General features: G+C 35.5%; 1 pseudogene; it reads left to right on the plus strand.

Moving 5' to 3' along the window:
* Positions 1-286: 286 nt before the first annotated feature.
* Positions 287-2,128, plus strand: LOC145692595 (glucose dehydrogenase [FAD, quinone] pseudogene; annotated as a pseudogene).
* The last annotated feature ends 16,895 nt before the right edge of the window (positions 2,129-19,023 follow it).

Raw genomic sequence — 19,023 nt, forward strand, 5'->3', positions numbered from 1 at the left:
GGAATGTTAAACTCTAATTAATCAATAAATCAATCAAAATAATGATCCTTCTTTATGACGTCAAACTCAACAGACTCAAAAATCACTTTCGTTTGGTACTTTGAAAATTATCCAGAGGAACGCCTTACTCCCATTTATCTTACATCAGATATTGATTGTAGTCTGTATTTATTTTAATTAGAAAATAACAATTGCAAAAGATTAATTTAATAATAAAAGAAAATTTAAATTCTATTCGTTTTCTTTCTTGCAGGCTCTTTTTAAAGAAGTACAGTCATCCTTCAAAATGGCCGACTGCTCATGTGCCTTTCAAGAACCTCCTCTTCTGGAAAATGCCTGTGGAGCTGGTTCGTCAGCTTTTATGCTCTTCTTAGAGACGTTGTTCTTATCGCAATGTACTCTTGTGGAACCTTGTAACAGAGTAGCAACTGTCGAACAAGCTGCTACGGAATACGATTTTATCGTTGTTGGCGCTGGAGTCGCAGGATCAGTTGTAGCCAATAGATTAAGTGAAGTGCCGGAATGGAATGTTTTACTTTTGGAAGCTGGTGGTCATGAGCCTACAATAGCACAAGTTCCATCTATGGTAGGAAAACTTTATCACACATTATATGATTGGAATTATACAACAGAGCCACAAGAAACTGTGTGTCAATGGGGGGGAGGAAGGTGTGGATGGGGTCGGGGTAAAGTCCTCGGTGGTACTGGGGTGTTTAATTACATGAATTACCTTCGGGGAAATAGAAAAGATTATGAATCATGGACAGAAGCTGGGGTTGAAGGCTGGTCCTATGAGGAGGTTCTTCCATATTTTCTGAAATCTGAAGATAATGGTAATATGGATCTCGTTGATCCAGAATACCATGGTGTTGGAGGTTATCTTCCAGTAGAACGTTTCCCTTACGATATACCGCATACTACTTCAATCTTCAAGGCCGGTGAAGAGCTGGGATATGAAACAGATATCGATTTTAACGGCGCAAATGGAGTAGGCTTTGGAATAATTCAAGCAGCTACCAAAAATGGTGAAAGATATTCCATGGCTAAAGCTTTTCTTAGGCCTGTTCGGAATAGAACTAATTTAAATGTAGTAATCAACGCTTTAGCTACTAAAATCATAATAGATCCTTCTACTAAACAAGCAACTGGAGTTCAATACCTTAAAGATGGTGAAACATTCACTGTGAATGCCAGGAAGGAAGTCATAGTGTCAGGTGGGGCAATTAACTCTCCTCAGCTGCTCCTTCTTTCAGGAATTGGTCCTCAGGAACATTTAAAAGAAATTGGTATTGAAGTCATACAAGACCTTCCAGTTGGAAATAACTTGCACGATCATATTGCTTATTACATGGGCGGTACTATAAATGAAACAGATTACAACCTCTTAACTAATGAAACTATTAACGAATACATTCAAAATCAATCCGGGCCATTAGCATCTATCGGGTTATCTTCACTATGTGCCCTTATTGCATCCAAGTACTCTGATCCTGATTATCCTGATTTACAAATTAAGGTGAGTGGTTTTGCGGCTAGTTGTTCTAGGACAGGTTCCTCTGAGGAGTGTTCCGATGGATCTTTGTCACAATGTGGACGTAGATACTTTGGCTTTGGACCCACGTATCTACACACGAAAAGCAAAGGAACCATCCGACTTCGAAGCTCAAACCCTCTTGACCATCCACTCATTGATCCCAAATATCTTTCGGATCCAAGAGATGTTGATGCTTTAGTCGAAGGAGTGAAATTTGTTGTCAAGATTAGTGAAACAAATGCTATGAAAGCTTTGGATCTGCGAATGAATTTGAATGTTCCTGCATGTGCGGACTATGAATTCGGAAGTGACGAGTATTGGGCATGCGCAGTGCGACGAAGTGCATCCGGTGATAATCATGCTAGTGGAAGTTGTAAAATGGGTCCAAAAACAGATCCTGATGCTGTTGTAAATTCTCAATTGCAAGTGTATGGAATTCCTAATTTGAGAGTGATAGATGCTTCCATATTCCCCCACGTGACAAGTGGTAACCCGTTTGCAGCAATTCTTATGATTGCCGAGAAAGGATCAGACATGGTAAGGCAAACATGGGAGCCAGAATTAGTAAACTCAGAAAGGAAAAATAGAGTGTAATTTATTCTGGAATGTATAGCTCAGTAGGTAAACATACAACTCTTTCTCTCTTAAGACGTTCGAGAAGAGAACCACTGGGGAAATCCAAGGAAGTCACAAAAATAATTTAATACCTTAAGGACTAATGTTTGCCCACTTCGCAGCAAACATTATAAAAAACGTATTCATTTTCTCTCTGAATTAGTAAATCTTTTTTCACCTTTTCATTATAACTAACAAAATGATACTTGCACATTTTATAAGGTGGCAAGGGTTTGTCTTCTATACTTTTGTGAAACTTTTCATTTAAAAAAATAGTTTTTAAATGTAAATATTTTGTGTAAATTCCTCGAGTTAAATAAGAGAAATATTTCCATGCAATATTAGTTAGAACACTGGTGGCCAGTCTTACAAAACTTCTAAGCTACCATACCGTTTTTATATCCTACTGTGAGCTATCAACCAAAACAACTGCCAACTTAAAAAAAAAGTTACCTTTGTTTATGGAGGAATCAGTGGAGGATTCATTGTTAGCGAACCGAAGCGTTAACGTGATCTTACCGAAAATGTCCTCGAAGCTACTAGTAGCTGGCAATCGACGGTTTGGCTATCAGTGATTTAGAATAATATAAAGTTCTGGCATAGCCTTAAAATAAAGTTATATATGTTTAAGAATAATGTAAGTTTCTTAAGTTATCCAATAATAATGTTTAATCATATATAAATATTTGCTTCAAGACTTGTATGACCTTTAACAACACCATTCATATTGGAAATGTTTGAAGTTTAAAATTCTTGAGTTTACACTAGGTAGATTTCGTTTCAGTTCGTTGTAAAATATTTATTAGCCTCCTGGGACCTAAGGCTAATTTTTGGTTGCTCAAGCAACCATCGGGTTCTTGCCATTTCATGTGTCATCTGAACTTTCAGCGATTGTGAACTTGATGGTTGTTCGAGTAACCTTGTAGAAACGTAACGGAAATCACATAAATTTCTTATTCCACCACAAGTGGCAGCACAGTCGACAAGTATCCAGCAGTCCTACTAAAATGGATGTGCCAGCAAGACGAGGCATTTATTTTTTTGCTCATAATTTGCAAGTTAAGCAATTAACAAATTTTATTTTTTATTTTATTTTATTTTATTTTATTTTATTTTATTTTATTTTTTTTTTTTGTAAAATGAATCTGTAAGGAATTACCAGATATACTTTGAATTCTGAATTTGCAGATAGTTTGATTGCAATGTTTGATGAAAGTAGGTGGTTGCTGTAACAACCAGTAGGTTTATTATTGCTAAAATCTGATAGTTGTTTACGTATTATTTGCATTGTTTGAGCTTACATTTTATAGAAGTAAAAAAATATCAATGTAAATGTAATTCTGTAATGAAAGAAGCAATGTAAAGGGGGAAAACACGTTGTTCTTAAGTGTAGCAATGATCTCCTTTTATAACTTATTTTGAATCTTTAACCCTGGAACTATTTTCCTGGAAATAACGTTTCCTTTAGATAAAAGCAATAGTTTATACTCGCTTACACTGAGCTAATATAACGACAGATTGTTACATACATGTAATTTGTATATACATAGATACAATTAACCCAGAAAAAATTGTAATATAAGTTATGTATATTATGTAATACTACTAGAAAACAATAAAGTTAATAGGATTTTAAATATGTTTTATTTTTATTCGAATAAATCACAAGTTGTAGAAATATGCAATTTATTGTTAATACTTACACTTTAAGCATTAACATATTAAAACTTACTTTACTTTAAGAATTTTAATCGTAATTATTCTTTTGCAATATCTTATTCAACAATATATATTCATGAGCCCTCCATACTAAAAATAATACAAAATTTACTATTTTTCTTTTGCTTGTTTATTCATAAGTGAAAGAATATAATGAAATGCAACTTACCACAATCATAGATAATGCTATTCTACAACAAAAAATATGAACCTGAGGAATTTTCAGAGTTGCCATCCATAGAAATTACAATGTTACCAGAATAACATTTCCCCCAAAATCTAAATTAAGGCAGTGACTAGGGAAATGATCTCAATTGCATTTGGTTACGTGTCATGTTGTCTTGGAATCATGTGAACTACTTTTTAAATAATAGTTGTATTCAGTTTGTAATAAACGAAATAGTTTTAATGTACAGTTATTAAAATTAAATAATAATGTTATTTAAAAAGTAATGAAATGCAGTTAAGTTCGTTTCTCTAGTCGTTGCCTTAACTTAGATTTTCAGGGAATTGTTATTCTGGAAATATTATAATTTCTAGCAACACTGAAAATTCTTCAGGTTCATATTTTCTGCTGTACAATAATATCTAGACCTACATATATTTAAAATACCTGGTCATTCGTCGCAATTCCCATATACTGAAGTGTCCTATCGTAGTTTCGCGCCGGACCGCTTGGTGCGTTGCTTATCGGCCATCCTTCACGCCCTGATTTCGTTCGAGCTTTCTAACAATCGCACACAGCGTATTTGTGTTCATTTTTTTAATTCTTACAAAAGTTGAAAATAAAATAAGTACAGACAACATACATAAATAAATAAATAATAGGAGATAACATTTTAAACTATTGAAGAGCTTACCTCATGATAAGTTTCTGTTTTTTAGATCCATTCTTCACACATATCTTGCTTGCCACTACACTATAGTATATAACTTGCTTGCCACTGTACAATATTCACAAAATTGTCCATCAGTTAAAGAACACAAAATTATCCATCAGTTTAATAATATAATTATGGACACATTTGTCAATTAAGCTGGAAGCACTATTTAATGGAAAATTCACGAGTTTCGAACACAACCGATTTTTTTAAAATTCACTACAAAACGAAAGCGCGGTATGCATAAATTATTTTACTGTAGATTAAGTTTTGGTATGCAAAAACGCCCTTGAATCCGTCTGAATATTTTCGAAGACGAAATTAATATCTGGAACACATCTATACTATTTAGTTGCTACACTTTCAACACTTTTCTTGATAATGGCTTTGTACGAATATCGCGCTTCGAAAGTCTTTGGAATTCATTTATATTTTGACAATAATTACTGATGTACGGTCGCAGAAATTTATTTAAAATAACACTACACAACTTCTTCACGTGATTTTCATCCGCAGAAGGGTTCCTGCAGATCATGCTGGGATTCTTACAAAAGTTGCGTTCAAATGAATTCTAAGTTTGAGGAGAGGTTTCTGCTGCTTATAAAAGTAAGGAATTGCTGCTGTAGACTCTCGATCTAATGCAGACACTACTTTCAAGAACTCTGGAGTGGGAAATAAATATCCACCATGATCTAAGTTTTTCAGAAGCTGTAGAATGGGAAGACCAGGACTTGTTGACACGAACATAGATTTGCAATCTTCGCAATTGATATTGTCTTTCACTGTTCTTATTAGTTAGCTAGCAATAACGGCTAATGTTGCTGACTGTAATTTCGGTTGTAAGTCAATATTACTGCTTTCAAGTAACTTCAACTGGGGTTGAAGTAAAGCATGAAGGTCCTTCTCTTCATTGTCCGTGTGGGAGGTTTTAATTTTACGTTTTCTTGTGTAATTAAAGAGAGTGGTATCTACTCTTTCCTCTTGGGGGCCAGCAACATTTGCGCTCTGAGAGGAAGCAATAACTCCGGTAGCCAGAATTTTTTGCATAGCTTGAACAACCATAACAGCATTTGTTTGACCATTGCTTCCCCCAAATCTTGTCACAGGACGGAACAAAATTTCGATCTGATCGCTTCAAAATTTTCTGGTAAGAACAAAATGAAATCCATAGCTTAAAAGATTTCTTACGCAAAGAACTGTAGAATTTGTTGTCAATACTATGGCATCATGTGTTGTTTTACTGAGAAATTGAGTCTTAGGGAATTTACATGCGTTTTTCCACTCGTTTAAGTAATTGAGGAAGTCTCTTTCTAGCCACTCGAGCCTAGAATCGCTGATTTCGAAAACGTGCATTGATGTTTCATCGCGCGAATGAACATGGTACGTCGTGTTCTTCACATTGTGCATCTTAAACCATCTTCCTATTGTTTCTAAGAATGTAATTGTTGCGTCACATGTTTGGAAGTCTTCTATGCCGAATAATTCTCTATGATCCTTCAGGACTTTAAGAGACGCTATTATCTCTTCTGAAAAAATCTGAGTAGCTCTTTTACACTCAGTTTTTCAAAATTGCTCGGATTTAGGTGTTTTTCTGCTAAAAATCTAACAGGTTTCCACACTTCTTCTTTCTGAATTTCATAAAGCATCCTGAAATACTTTGGAGTAATTTCTTGTCCTTTGCTAGTTAGAGTTCTTTTGGAATCAAGAAAAAGGTTCCTAACATTTTTTTGTCATTTTGTCATAGGATAGAAATAATGGTCGTTGGGGGTCACAAGGACGAGTGATTTTTGCTTTAACGTCACATTTACACATTTCTGCAAACATTTTAACATTAGTGGGATGATTATCAGTAACAATTCTAATTACTTTAAATCCTGAATTTTCTATGTTTGTAATAACTCTCAAAGTAAGCTCATGGAGTTGCATCCCAGTTACATTGTTGGTAAAAAAAAATATATTGAACGGAGAGTGCGAAATGAGTTCCTAGCCCTTGGAATACGAAACACGTAAAGTGAGTCGCAACATTAGCTTTTTGCCCACTATTGTTTTCAAGTCCATCCATCTCAACTGTACCAATAACTGAGTCACTTGATCTTACGTATTATACTTGTGGTCGAATTGTCATATCATCAATTATTAAGGATCCTAACGTCTCTTCATCTCGAGCAGACTGACGCAGATCAGAGAGTCGCTCCGATACTAGAGTCATTGTATGCTCTTTAGTGCAAGTTCCTATGTATCGCTTAAGAGTAGATCTACTGGGAATAGAAAGTAGAGGCATGTCGCGAACAAAGTCATAAGTAGACGAAGACCTACTTTGCCACAGGACACAGTATCTAATAATAACCTCACTCCACTTATGTTTAATTTGCCCGAATGCTTGAAGCTGTTCTTTGAGAAAGATTACTTTAATACCTCCCTCCTCTGCTGCCGATTCTAATGCCGAAACATTTACCATTTCAAGTTTATTTGACAGTTCACTGCATAACTTTTTTTTAGTGTTTTCACTGTGGCTTTTAAAACTTTAATTCTACCTTTTAACCTGCGATTCATTGGCGTTACCCGTGTCTTGCCACGTAGCATACATATAGCTGAAACCAAACACTGCTGTCAGCCCTCCTAGCCGAGCGTATTAGCACTACGAACTAGTAACGGAAATTGGTTTTGGCGTGGGTTCATATCCGGCCTAAGGAAAGTTTTTTTTTTTAATTTTCATAACGCTTTTTTTCATTAAAACAAGATGAAAATAATACTCAGAAAAGTGATTTACTTTTGTGCAGATAAGTAATAGTAGTAGTAGTAGTAGTAATAGTGGTAGAAGTAGTGGGAGGAGGAGGAACGAGTTACAAGCCCCACTGGGCTCGTTTAGTTCCACCTTGACCCCCACGATATAAATTTTGTGACCAACTTAAAACAGCTTGCTAGGGTAGCGCGTAAAACAGCTGCCTAGGGTAGCGCGTAAAGCAGCTGGCTAGGGTAGCGCGTAAAGCAGCTGGCTAGGGTAGCGCGAGAAAAAAACGTGCTTCCGGGAGTATTACTCTTCCGAGTGGGTCGTAATTATCAACCACATTTGTTTTTTTGTTTCTTCTTGTTTTTACTGTTTCTTTACTTCATTTTACAAATAAAAAGCACAAAAATACACCACAATAGGTACAAATTATGCTATTGTGAACAGACACACTCACTCACATGAACACAAGCACACTATTGGTATTGTATTTGTATATCTCTGAAGAACAAAGAAAAATTCAAAGAACAAAGAAAGTATTTATATTGGCCAATCAATGACCGCGATAATTTGCGTGAATTTTCTCGTTTTATCGGGAAAAAATCCTTTTTTCCCCTTTTTGCTAAATTTACCTACGAAATTTCCCTCAAACTACAAACACTGCCCTTCGAATGATAAAGCAATAAGCAAGAAACGAAAAAACAATCTGAATTAACAAAAAGACACAACACTTATTAGCTTAAAGCAAATAAATTTTTGAAAAACCGGTTCGGATGTTTATCAGTTTTTATTTTTTAATTATTTAAATATTTTTGCTTTAAGTAATCTTAAAAATAAACTAAACACTTTAAATACACTCGCATAAGCAGGTTAGAGTGGTATGTGTTTATCTTACACGGAATATACTTGAACCTGAACCTGCAAAGTGGGGGTGATGTATGTATTTCCTGAAAACTTGCGTGAAGGTAAGATTAAAACCGGTTACCGAAATTGGGGAGGTCTCAAGCATTTCGCTTGAGGGCTGCACGTTACTCGTTGTTATTAACACCTTTAAGCATGTTTTAAAGTCTGCTGCAACCCCGAAAAATCTGAAACGGTGAGACAGATATGACAACAGAAAAATGTCGTTTATCATTTCAAAAGTACAACATATCAAAATTAAATTAATTGTCCCAGGGTTCAACGCAGGGTCCTAGATGGGGTCCAACTCAAAATGTTGAAATGGAAAGGGATTCAAGTTGAGTATTGTATGAAAGCTTATGTTAAGTGAAAGAAGAGAAAACAAATTTCGACTCTTGATGAAAAAGTCTATTGCCACTCCTATTAATCTGAAGCGGTGAGACAGGTGCAAAAACAAAACAAAACAAAACAGAAACTAGAATGTATCAAAGGGAATGACTCCTGCCATTTTGCAATGCTTATCGACAGTCGAGACTTGTCCAAAGTCCAATTCTGTATCATTTAACACGAGCTTTCAAATGATGTGCTTATTTACCCCCTTTGGCACTTGAAACTTTTGAGTTGGGCCCGTCTGAGATCCTGCAGTTGAAACTGAGATATTTCGTTTTTCTTTGATACATTCTAGTTTTAGTTTTGTTTTGTTTTACACCTGTCTCATCGTTTCAGATTTTTCGGGGTTGCAACGGACTTTAAGACACGCTTAAAGGTGTTGATCAAAATGAATAACGTTCTGCATTCAAGCGAAATGCTTGAGACCTCCCCAATTTTGGTAATCGGTTTTAATCTTACCTTGACCAAAGGTTTCAGGAAATATATACATCGCCCTCACTTTGTGGGTTTAGGTTCAAGTACATAACGTGTTAGACAGATGAAGACGTCAACTGATCAACCACCATAGACTCCCACCGACAATTACTCGAGAGTCCAGAAGCAGTGTTCGCCCCTGAGAGGTCAGGTGCAGAACATGTGGATAAAAGGTGATCAAATAGGTGATAAATGAAGCTCCCATCTTAACCCCATTCCTTTATCCACATTTAGCCATTTTTAATAATCAGAGATAAGATTGTTGTCTCCAGTTTATCAACTATTTTAACTATTTTAACATGCAGCTATACTTGAATTCACTCTGTAAATTAAATATATATATATATATATATATATATATATATATATATATATATATATATATATATATATATATATATATATATATATATATATGTTTTATCCGTCTATTGTACTTTTACCGCTTCTTTGATAATAACAGTGAGTAAAGCTCAGATAAGCAATGAAAATAATCATAATTTGCGCTTATTTCTTACTTTGAAAAGTAAACAAATAAGATAATATTCAAAAGTTATCAATCTCAGATAATGTAAACCACAGTAGTAATAAAGATAATCTTATGTTACCACTTGAGTTTATATTATCTGAGATTGATAAGTTTCAATTATTACCCTTTTTTCAGTGATTCTAAGTGTTTGCAATTGAAAGGATTGCCTTTGAAGGAAAATTTTCATCTTAAACTTATCGGAAAGAAAAATAATCCTTTTTCACTTAAATCCTTTTTCACAGCAAAATTTCAAAGTCACAAAATATCTTTTTTATATATCAATACGATTTGCTTGTAATTAATTATTTCAAATTAATGCTATTTTAACATTCTGGAAAATTAAAATCCACAAAAACACGAGGGAAAATCCGAAACTAAGGTTACAGGGCCGATATTACTGGAATTTCATCTGCTATAGAGGAATGAGGAGTGAGCGGTAATTTTAATACATGGAGTTGGCAACTGTACAGACTTTCCGTCACTCGCCACCTACGGCGGGGTGTACACTTTTGCCGATCCCAAACGTTTCAGTATTAGCGCGCTACCCTGTATTATCTTTCGCGCGCAATCCTAGGTAGCTGTTTTAAGTTGGTTATGTAAAATGCACAGAAAAATTTGGGTAAGTCTTCTTTAATTTTCCCATTTGATGTTGAGAACAGAACCCAACTAAACCCTGCGATGCTTCTAACCTGTTCCTACTACTGCTACTTATACTATGGATCCGTATAGTAAAACTGAACGCTTATTTCAATGAAAGGCGTGTTTTAAAAATGTAAAAATAAAAAAAAAGCTTTCATTATTAGCGCGCTCACTAGGATGTTCTGCTACGAGGACCGACAGCATCTGGCGTTTGCTTTCTGCTATATGTATGTCATGACTCGTGATGTACTATCTGTATCAGAGGATATCTGAATCGTTTGGGATCCGCAAATATGCCTACGGCGCTAGTTCTTGGTAAACTCACACAAATGGCGGCTAGTTTTGAAAACTGGTCTCGCGAAGAAGTCCGTTCAGTTTATTCGATTTCTGTGGGCGAAACATATAACCGCGGCTTAAATTCACCGGCAGCTGGTAGAGATTTACGGAGAGACTGTAATGTCTCGGCAGCATGTAACAGAATGGTATCAAAAGTTTGCGGTTGTTAGAGAAACTATCACCGACGCGCAGTAGCCGATCCAGTACGGCATCAACAGATTTGAGCACGGTACGCGTGCAGGAGTTGATTGAGGACAACAGGAGGGTCACGTTACGGCATCTGGTGGTAAAACTGGGAATGTCGTTCGGGAGGCACCTATGTGATGAATCTTTAACATCACCACGTACATTACCAGGACAATATGAAAAAAAAAAATAATAAATTCATTTTATTTAAGAATTGGAAAATGGAAAACATCATTTGGTTAACACTGGTTATTCTTGTGTATATAGTCTAGATAGAAACAGAAATCAGGATCCATCATTCTCTTTTAGCTCTCAGTAGCTAAATCTGAAATAGAAATTCGTTTGCTAGAAAGTAGAGTTCCGCAAACAACTAGTATATAAACTAAGGTAATGTGGGTCAAGAGGTCTCACTTCCAATATTCATATCGTACGTGGAGTTGCTGTGTGACAAAGCCCTAATCTTCAAGATTATTCGAAAGCTGAATTCATCATTTGACCAACCATTCGCGGCAAGAGACTTTCAGACGAAATGCGTTAATTCCAGTCGTTTTACGCCAAGACGGCTGCATACACTAAGTTTGGTGTGCTATACAATTACTTTTACCCGAGAGGTCCTGGGTTCGTTTGTGTACTTTAGTCACTCTGTCGGTAGCAGTTTGGCCACCAAGATAATGAGTTAACAGCGTTCCACCACAGAGGACTGAGGAGGACTTCTGCTGAAAGGAAGTATCTTCAATCCCTCGAAGAGGTTGTGAGGAAACTTTGTAATGTAATCACCCAAAGGACAAATATTAGTGAGCGAAGTGTATAAATTTCCGTTCACGTGTGCTTCATGAAGGTGGGACCAAACCAAGAGGCCAATGTAAGTAATCCTTGCAATGTAAATTTCTGAATTCTAAATGATACACTCCGAAACAAGTTTTTCTCATAAATCACGCTAAATAACCTATGGAGTGTCTAGCTATCATATTGTTTTATTTTAATCAATTTATTTAATTATACTTTAGAATTAACGTGACAACTATTTCATACCTTTGGCATATAGATATCTACAGGTAAATGCTCTTTGAAAGGATCGTTAAATCTCCGTTTATGATGTAGTTCTCTGTATAGGACATTCATATAGCATAATTATACAAGTAATTGGAATAAACACTCATAATCATAAAATTAAATAGTGTGTCGAGTATTTCTTAAGACGATCACCCAAAAGGTTGAAGAAAGGCACGAATCTAGTAGTAATGAGTTATTACGAAAGAGCTCGGTATTCGTAAAATAGATTTTCCTTTAAGTGTGTATGGTCGGTGACCAAGAGCTCAGTCTATAACGACCACTAAATGTGTATTACTACAGAAAACACCAGTTTGTAATGAGTTTAATGCTTGTTTTGCATGTTTTTATATGTCGTTATAGTCCACAGTCCGTATATTTGTATAATCTAGGTTACTGTTTTATCAAAATCCATCCAAACACTTCATTTCGGTATTACCTTTTTTTTATTGTAGTAGGTAATAAGTTAAACATTTACACACATTGTATATGTAAGTTTCACAAGATGGATTCTCTACATATTATATGTTTTCCGTTGCTATGACAACTTACAAAACATGTCATATCACTATCACAACAGCACATCAATCAATCATAATAACAGAAATGAAATTATATCTATTTCTCCTTATATTTTCTTCTTCTTCCTTTTGAACAGCTTGTGCATATTTTAAAAGCACATTTTGCCCGTAAATATAAGGTATTATATAAAAATTACACAATACCGTTACAAGTCGCTTTGCAAGAAAGATTTATTTACATATTAAGGCAGCATTGCTTGTTGCTTATCTTGAAGGAGATTGACCCTAGACTGCCAAAGTAATATTTTATATTCCGGTCTCTCGCAGACTGCTACTACTACTACCAAATTGGAATAGTAATATCTCATGGCTCCCCGGCGGGGAATCGAACCCCGGTCTCCCGCGTGACAGGCGGCTTTAACATCACCGCATATATAAAGAATTAATAAATTCATTTCATTTAAAAATTCGAAAATGGAAAACATTATTTGGTTAACACAGGTTATTCTTGGATATGTAGTTCAGATAGAAAGAGAATGCTGGACCCTGATTTCTGTTTCTATCTAGACTATATACACAAGAATAACCTGTGTTAACCAAATGATGTTTTCCATTTCCCAATTTTTAAACAAAATGAATTTATTATTTTTTTTCCACATTGTCCTGGTAATGTACGTGGTGATGTTACAGATTCATCACACCTAGGAGGCCATCGCTTCTCTTCAGAGGAGGAGGTGAAGCACTTTTTAACAATGTGCTTGAACACTCAAGGGCAGTATTTTTAGCAGAAGGGATCAAGTGCTTCAACCGATATGGACAGTATGTCGGAAAGTAATCTATTTTAAGTACTATTTGCTGTATTGGTATTGGTACTGTATTGGTTGTATGAAATAATACATACACGTTTCATTGCAGACTTTGTACCTTACTTTCCGATAATTCCCCATATTTCATGAGTATTTATTATTGTTAGTATAATGTTATCAATTAACACTGATATAGTGGCAACACTTAATACTACCTACAAACAGCCAAGAGGCCATTTTGATCGTGACAACATATCAATATCAAAGTAAATTATCTCTTGATTATTCATGCTGTGCTGTTGAGCTGCTCTTCATTAATTTTTACATTTATTTACAGTGATACTATTGAATTTAGAACTTTGTATCGCGGGATTATTTGTTTTCAAAAGATTATTTCTTTGAAAACTAATGCTTCATCTTCTACGACTTACATCTCTTAACGCTATATTCCCATTCTACCTAATGACCTACCAGCATTTTGTATCAAAGTTTTGACCTAATCTTATCTTTGCGCAGAACGGAAATTTCCTTTATGCATAAACTTTAGAGAAAAGGATATTTATATTTGCAGGAATTTTATCAGTAATTGATTTCTCGATACTTTAACCCTACAATGCATGATTTTTTTTTTATTTTCCGTGAAAAAAAAATAGTTTTGCAAGAGAAAACAAAAATGAGTAACGGAAGTACCGGTACGTTTAACAGTGCCATCTATGCGGAAACTGCGGAATTACAACTAGCTTCGAACGTTCCCAATCTGGTTCAACATGCATTAGCAACTACATACCGTTATGTAGGAAAGAACAGATTATTTACCACTATGACCCATATCAGTTCCACTATGCATTGTATAGTTAGGTTCCTATCACGGAACCCTGATTTTCATATATCATTTCTGCATTCTTCAAATTAAATAAAAATTGTGGATCATCTTTATTTTGCTATATCTAAGAGCAGGGATAAAAGTGAGGGGGAACGCGGGCGGACATCGTTGCCCACTTCCAAAATATGTCAATGCCATCCCCGAATTTCTTTAAAAAAAAAAGACTTACAATTGGCAAAGATAGGCACGGGGAACGGCGTGACGTAAAATGTCCCGCTACCTTTTCAGATCCACTTTTACCCTTGCCTAAGGGAGTCTGTTTTCGGTCTCCAATCTAACCGATGTATGTTAGGAATGGCCGTATAAGAATCTTGTTAGATCGGGATACAATCGGTAACAGATGCTTCGGATCAGGGTACCCAGATCCGAGATGCGGGTCCAAATCTAAATTCGAGGTATGGGTCTAGCATATTAGTAAATAACTAGCTATTTCTTGCTAACACTTGAAACATGTCACACTGTTGATAATTAAAAGCCTTAGCAAGTTCAGTGACAGAGAAGAAGTAAAAAAATGAACACAAATATTGATTATTTCTATCTGACTATCTACTCAAAGCATCAAATGCAGACTAAGGATGACCTAAAAATTTTGGATCCAGATATCCAGGATCCTCTCAGAAAAGAATACGGATGCAAAAGTGTATTCGACATCCAACTTTCTGATTAGAATTTTATTCTCGGATCCAAATTTGTATCCATAATTTAAATCTTGGACTGAAGCCAAGATCCGGATTCTATATAAGTATGGAGATAAATATTTCATGGATAAGGGTCTAATCTAATCAAGTATAATGTTGAGTACACCTTTATTTTCTCGTAAAGTTGGAAAGAATTCATACATGTATATGTGTGTTGATGGAATGATAATGTGTGAGAAAACGGGAGAACCCCGAGAAAACCCACGGACACGATGTTGCCTACCAGAAACTTATTTGGCCAGGAATGGAACCAGGCGCTCTACCACTGACCCATCGTATCCCTTACTAAATTTCAGATCTTCAACTTAAGTGAATCCTCACATTAGATATTTTCTCAAAGGAAGGATAATTTGTATATTATAGAAACGGCCAAATTTTACCCTCTTTGAAGCAAACTTTTCAAAAACGCTGGTGCGCGTACTCTATTAGTTTTTTCCAAGAGTTTATATAACGAATTTTACACCTCCAACTTGAGCGATTGTTCTCATTCGGCACTTTCTAAATAAATAAAGGAAAATTTCAATGTAATTGAAATTGTCCTCATTTTCCCCTTTGAAGCTAAATTATCAGAAATATTGAAATACATATTTAAAAAGTCTGTATACCGAATAATACATCTTCAACTTAAGAAAATCCTGACATTTGATATCTTCTGATTAGACAAAGGGAAATTCGAGTATTTTATAAATCTCCCTCTTTCCCCCTGTTAGAGCGGAATTTTCAAAAACACTGAAATATAATTTCGCTTATGCCAAATTTCATTCCTCTATCTCCAAGGATTCTTAGGAGAAATTCTGAACCCCCTTTACCACCTTAGAATGCCTATTTTCAAACAAAATCCTCCCTTATCCCTTAACTTTGTGACAAAAGGGGTATTCTTCCTAAATTTCACATTAATAGTTATAGTAATATTTCCTCGACGATGATGAGTCACTCACCTCTACTCTTTTATATAATAGCGTTGGAGGGATCTGAAGCACGTGCCCTAGCAGAAGAAAGAAACAGAGAATGGAAACGTTCTAAATGTTGTGCCTAGAAAAATGTTGAAACTTGGATGCTTGAATATGGTATCTATTGACAGTGTTGAAAATGGCAGGATATAATACGGTATACCAACGACTGTTTTGAGAAAAAGGAGATTTGATGATTGGACATGCCATGAGACATGAAAGAAAAAAATACCCGAAAAAGGTCTAAACTGAAATACCAATATACGGCGAATCAAATGATATAAGACGTAGGAAAGGAAATTGACAGACAGAATGGAAAGCTATATCAAACCAATGGACAGATTGTTACTTAACAAGAAGATGATTCTCAGCTAAAACGAATGACATGAAGAATGTGTTTTAGTTTTGTATTGTATCAGATAAGGGGGCCAAGGTGGCTCAGTGGTAGAGCGTTCATGTCTGGTGTATGGGGTCCCTGGTTCGATCCCAGCTCGCGCCAAGTGAACTTTCTGGTGGACAAACACTGTATACGCATGTTTTCTCGTGTTCTCCCGTTTCCTTCTTTCTTCATTCCACTATTTCACTCATTTCTCATCATCATCTCTCCTTTAGCCTAACCAGCATAACCGTGGAACGTAAAACTTAAAGATTTCTGTCAGATGAAAGAATATTGTAGCTAGCGTTTTTACTAATGGTTTCGACAATGTTACTGTACCTTCTTCAGTGGATGTAACTCCATTGTACTTCTCCTCCTCAACCTAGTTGTTCGTGTGAGAATCCTGAACGTAGTCCTTCGAAACTTTCTGCCTCTCGAACAGAGACACGGGTCATACTTCCTGTCCTCCTTATTTCCATATATGGTGAAACCTTCATACTCAGACCTCCTCTCAAAGAACGTATTCGTCATGTCAGAGAACGATAGATCGTTCCTTGTGTCCTAAACCTCACAGCCAGGGAACAGCCTAAGCTTCTGCATGGTAACTTCCTGAGGAAATCGACGTTAAAGCTCAACTTCAGCAGATAGGAATAAACAATGAAAATACTGAAATAGTTATGTCATTTCCTCTTCGTTACCATGGTGATCGACATGTATTTTTTTTAAATAAATGCATGAAGCGAAAGGAATACTGTGAAGCCTATTGTTAATAAGAAAATTGTAATAATAGTTTGAAGACAAAGCAGGGAAAATGTACAGATTAAGAATATGGGGTCACTAAAAAATTTAGAGTGAAATACGAAGTGACATTTTTCTATCGGGACCGCATCTCTAGGCAAACTGATAAGATAGAAACTGCATAAGTAATCCCACCGCCATTATCACGTAATGCATGAACAAAAGCAACTATACGCAATGTAAAGACTCTAAGGTACAGATTGGGAGCTGTCGGCACAGTGAAAATAGAACAAATATACGAGTTGTCTACAAGGAAAAATCCTTGTCTACTTTGACAATAATGTTAACTATATTGACATTTACATTTCTTACCCCTCCTTTTAAAATATGAGTCCATAATTACATTGGCTACAAAATAAAGAAACAAACAATCAATCAAAACAGCAAGGACACTAAGCTTTTAACAATATGCGTGCTGAGAATTTTCAACCTGCACCAATCTCTGATCAGTTAATACGCATCGGATCTTTCTTATATTTCGTATTTACTTTAAAAATATACACCGACAGTAAAGCAAGAAAGCATCCAATTATAAGTAGCTCATCACAAGTTTTAAATCAAGGATACTATAAAATTGAGAATCTGCCTATATGTATCTTTATCCTATTAATTCAATGAAGCTAAAAGAAACAACCGAGCATCAGCACATCTGATTGGCTACTCTCGTTTCAGCCATAAGTGTTGGCTCAAAACATTGCGATCTTATTAGGCGTAGCGGCAGAGTGGGAGTGGCGAAACTGTGACGTATGGCTTCAAGATTTTCTTGCATAGACAGATCTTCTATTTTTTAGCATCCTTGTTTTAAACAGCATATCTGTAGGCCTACACATTTGCAATGTAATATGTGATACTGATAGAACTAAATAAAAATTTTCCAGAATTGTTTAAACTTATTATTCGATAATAAACAAGCTAAGAACATTTTGACACTTAATGTAACCTCCAACTGTATAAATACACAAAATCTGCGATATTAGGGGAAACATTTCACTTTCAACGACTGTCATATTTTAACATATTACGCGTATTTACGCAATTACTTACTTTTTTATCTTTTAGTAGTTTCATTCATTGGAAATATTTTTCACATATTATTCAAGTGTTTCTTTTACTCTAATATTTACAATCAAGAAGTTAATATCACTGTTTTCGCTTTGCACTTAAGTTCTTAGGTTGTTTAGAAAATAAAATTTCGATCACCATGACAACAAATATAATGTGATGTCGCACTATTTCAGTCCATTCCAACCTGGAAATAAACACGTAACGTAACAATCAAGGATGTTATAAATAGAGGATCTGCCCATATGTATCTTCATCCTATTAAATCGATGAAGCCAAAAAAGAACCGAACATCTTCACGTCTGATTGGCTACTCTCGTTTCAGCCATCGTCTGATTGTTTTTTTTTTTTTTCGTTTCCGCCATGATTGTTGGCTCAAAACATTGCGATCCTATTGGGCGGAGTGGGCAGAGTAGGTTTGGTGAAACTGTGACGTATGGCTTCAAGATTTTGTTTTAAGGGCAGATCCTCTATTTTATAAAATCCTTGGTAAGAATTTCTTATAACTGATGAAATCGGTGAAGCAAGCTTGAAGTGCTGGACGCTCATAGTATTCATAAATAAACTTAATATATGAGCATAGTTTAGTTCTCAAGCACAGTTTGGTTACACGGCGGTCAGGAAACGTAGCCAGACACAAGTAGGAAAATAATAGATCGCAAAAAGGGAAAAGTAATGAACTAGGTTAAGGAAATATTATTGTGGTTAAATGGAATCTGCTATCGCACTAATTTAATAAATGAAAATGGTTTACAAAAATGCCTCCAGGAAGCTTTAGGCTACATAGTCAAAGTCTTCTGTCATTAAAAAAAGAATAGTAGAATAATTAGAAGTAATAGATTATTTAAATCCAAATGTCCGTCCGTGGAATCGAACCCACAGCTTCAGGATTCGATTACCGTTTTAATATATTGACATTGAGATCTGCACCTAACAAATACAACAAAA

The sequence above is a fragment of the Thermobia domestica genome, chromosome 8 (assembly GCF_964235325.1).
Source record: "Thermobia domestica chromosome 8, izTheDome1.hap1.1, whole genome shotgun sequence".
Lineage (NCBI taxonomy): Eukaryota > Metazoa > Arthropoda > Insecta > Zygentoma > Lepismatidae > Thermobia > Thermobia domestica.